We start from the raw sequence: 4,013 nt of genomic DNA on the forward strand, positions 1-4,013 counted from the left end.
TTGTGGAACTATTATATTTTGGGGGCACAGTGTGTGGAGCTATTATATCCTGTGGGCACAGTGTATGGAGCTTTTATTTTTAAAAGGCACAGGGTTTAGTACTATTATAATCAGGAGGTACAGTGTGTGGGGCTAAAATACTCAAGGGTTATAGGCTGTAGCACTAATATAATCAGGGGCACAGTGTGTGGGGATAAAATACTCAAGGGGTGCAGGCTGTAGCCCTAATATAATCATGGGCACAATGTGTGGGGATAAAATACTCAAGGGGCCCAGGCTGTTGCACTATTATAATCAGGGGCACAGTGTGTAGGGATATAATACTCAAGGGATGTAGGGTGTAGTACTAATATAATCAGGAAGTACAGTGTGTAGGGATAAAATAGTCAAGGGGCACAGGCTGTAGCACTAATATAATTAGGGGCACAGTGTGTAGTGATAAAATGCTCAAGGAGCGTAGGCTTTAGTACTAATATAATTTGGGCACAGTGTGTAGGGAAAAAATGCTCAAGGGGCGTAGGCTGTAGTACTGATATAATCGGGGCACAGTGTGTAGGGATAAAATGCTCAAGGGCGTATGCTGTAGTAATATAATCAGGGGCACAGTGTGTGGGGATAAAATATTCAACGGGCACAGGCTGTAGTACCAATATAACCAGTTGGTACAGTGTGTAGCACTATTAAATTTAGACATTATTAATGAACTGTAAGCAAAATCTACTCTCCTGTAGACGAGGGGTTATCCAGCAGCTCATGAAAGTCACTGACTTTGCTGTAAAGTCAGCTGCACACTGCCAGGATAAAAATGTGAGCATGATCTAACCACCCCATAACCATAAATTGAAAACAGCGTGCCTGTTAGTACTGCATGCTGTTCTCAGAAAGGTCAGCATAGAATAGCTGAAAGATTCCCTTTAAGGTCATAACAAGAGGCGTAGTTTTGCACAGCGCAAACTTATATTACAGAGACTTAGTCATTGAATTCAAGTTTTTCATTCAGCCCCATTGCATCAGGTAGATAAAACCAAGGAAGCAAAGTGAAATGGTGACCAGCTCCAGGTAAAATCAATGCGTTTCTTCGTAGAAAATACGGTAACTAAAAATACATCCTTAACGAGAAGAGGATAGGGGGTATAAGGCAATGCTTACATTTTCTCACGTTTGGTCAAGACGACGCCCGTGCTACACACATGAACAACCACAAGTGAGCTGGCTTTCCTTCCTTTTACATTGATAAAATCAAATACCTAGGGGCGCTTTTACAAATGTTGGGGAAAGAATGGATTGTTCTTAACCCTCCGTCAGGCGCAATAGATCTGACAGGCACACAGTAATTAGTTTCACTTCTCTCTCCTTACCCACTTATCAGAAAACCCCACCCCTCCTAGTTATCTCCTGACTCTACAGGCTCTGTGAAACCTGATATCACAGTGACTCAGCAGACCTTCTAGTGAGCAGATATCAACACTTTGGCTTCTCAGGCACATTGCGCCTGATTTCAACACAAATTGAAAGGTTAGTATTTTCTTTTTTTATTCATCACGATTGTGTATTTAGCTTGTTTTATGAAGGATTAATGCTAAGTTAGTGTACATAAGTACTGTTTTCTTAGACAAAAGGAGGGTGGCTTCTAAGGCACATTGCGCCCTAACACATACTCTTTCTCTCTTGCTTCAGATTTTCTGCTGCAATGGCCAGAAAACAGTATGATTCATCTAAACCCCTTCATTTAGAAGAAATGAAGATTTTTTTGTTAGAAGATGATGAGGAAGAACCAGCAGTAACTGAGGATTTAGAGGAATCTAGTGACATTTCATCTGAAGATGAGGTAGCAGAATGTAACACTGATTCTGGAACAGAGCAGGATGGTGATGACCCTGATACAGAGGAAACAGACACAGATCTAGCTTATTATTTGGGCAAAGATAAAAATACAAAGTGGAACAAAAAGGCACCCAAGAACAAACAGCGCAGAGAATCCCACAATATTATTACACACCTTCCTGGAGTTATTGGAATTGCTAGAAAAGCTAAAACTGCAGTGGAATGTTGGAGTAATCTAATTACAGATAGAATGTTGGAAACTATTGTTCGGTTCACTAACCAGTATATTGACACAATCAAAGAGCAATTCTCCAGAGAGAGGGACATCAAAAACACTGATGTGATTGAACTCAAGGCACCTTCTAAAAGACGCAGTTGTACTACCTGCTCATTTGTATCTGGTTTCAGAAGGCTTTCTAAATATGACTGCAAAATATGTAAAGAATCAATCTGCCTTTCCCATGCAACTTTCGTCTGCCAGCCTTGCTTTTCTAAGTGTACCTGTGCTGCTTCTGCTGCAATTGAAACCACTGAAGATGAGTAGAAAATAATTAAGTAACATCTAAGTGCAATATCCTTTAAGTTTTTTTCCATAATTTTATATTTAAGCAATAGTTAAGTAAAGATAACTGGAGCCTATTTGGCGGTACTACCGAAAAGTGGTACTTTTAGTTTTAATAAGTTTATGGTTAATAAATGTTTTTTTTTGCATCTGATTTGGTGTAATCTCTTTTAATACATTCCTATGAAGGTCACTGACTACTTCTATAGTCATGAAATTGAAATATGTAGCTACTATAGGTGGTTTTCTGACCTGTGCTTGTCAGGCACATTGCGCATGAACTGAGGAGAATCTATATTGCGCCTGACGGAGGGTTAAGACCTCACTGAATTTGAGCATAGAACTGTAGCAGGCGCCACTATTGCAACAAAACAGTGTGTGAAATTTCTGACTTCCAAAATAGTCCATGATTACCTGTGAGTGATATTACTGAAAAGTTGAGTCATTTTGGAACCCCAGCAACTCAGTCACAAAGTTGCAGACCATGTAAAACTACAGAGCATCAAGTGTGGAGGCACATAGTGCATAAAATAAGCCAATGCACTGCTAACTCTGTAGAGTCCAAATCTCCTCTTGCTTTTACATTAGCACAAAGCCTGTGACCTGGGAGCTTTATGGCATGAGTTTCCATGGCTGAGCAACTTCATACAAGCCTTACATCACCAAGCACAATTTCAAGATTTGGATCGTGTGTTCTGTAGAGTGATGAATCATGCTTTTCTATCTGGTATTCTGATGGATGAGTCTGAATTTGGTAAGTGCCGCAAGAACTGTACTTGCCTGGCTGCATTGAGCCAGCTGTAAAGTTTGGTGGAGGAGGGATAATGCTATGTTTTTCAGGGACGGCCTTGGTCCCTTAATTCTAGTGAAGGGGAATCTTAATGCTTTAGCATGGAAGACATTTTGGACAATTTTAACTTCCAACTTTGTAGAAAAAGTTTGGCAAAGACCAGGAAAGACTAGTACGGAACGTAGGAGAACAGGGAACAGAGGATGTGGGTTAGGAGAGAACCCTGCCAAGAAGTTCTAAGGGCAAGGCCGGGGCCCGGTCCCAGAGGTTGTATGGATGCTAATGATCCTGCAGCAGACACCGGTGGAGAAGTGGGCTGTAAATGCACTACTCCCATCTCAGCCTTGGGGGCACAACAGCAACATTGATAGTGAGCCAGGACTTAAGAAGCAAGGAGTCCCCGAAGCAGGCTACAGCTGTCTGCCGTACAAGGAAAGTTCATAAGAACATTTGTCAGGAGGAACTCCAGTGTAACTCAGTACTAGGAGTACTTCACACTTAAAGGCGCTATAGAGGAGACGTTCAGAAAGGCACATGTTGGCGGAGTGTTGGAAGGGAGCATCCTATCTTGCCTGGAGGTTGACTGAGTCCCTGACCCGGAGGACACGGCACGGAGGCAGGCACCTGTGTGTACTACAGACTGTGAGTAAAGCTTTGGAACTACAAGCCCTGGTGTCCTCCAGTTATTCCTGTGCCAACTCACACCGTACCACTACATCTGGGTACCAGCTTCTACACTGCCTGCGCCTCTCCTCTACCCCTACATCTACACTGCCTGGGACTACAGCTCCACCTGTGGGGAGCTTCACCATCTTGGCTGCAACACACCACCAGTCC

At 42.4% G+C, this 4,013-nt stretch overlaps 1 long non-coding RNA gene across 1 annotated transcript; it reads left to right on the forward strand.

Moving 5' to 3' along the window:
- Positions 1-1,317: 1,317 nt before the first annotated feature.
- Positions 1,318-2,540, forward strand: LOC141097892 (uncharacterized). The gene is made up of 2 exons (XR_012234085.1): positions 1,318-1,515; positions 1,678-2,540. It is a non-coding gene; the product is annotated as an uncharacterized lncRNA (long non-coding RNA).
- The last annotated feature ends 1,473 nt before the right edge of the window (positions 2,541-4,013 follow it).

Source organism: Dendrobates tinctorius, unplaced genomic scaffold (assembly GCF_039654945.1).
Source record: "Dendrobates tinctorius isolate UK_male_01 unplaced genomic scaffold, ASM3965494v1 ptg000010l, whole genome shotgun sequence".
Lineage (NCBI taxonomy): Eukaryota > Metazoa > Chordata > Amphibia > Anura > Dendrobatidae > Dendrobates > Dendrobates tinctorius.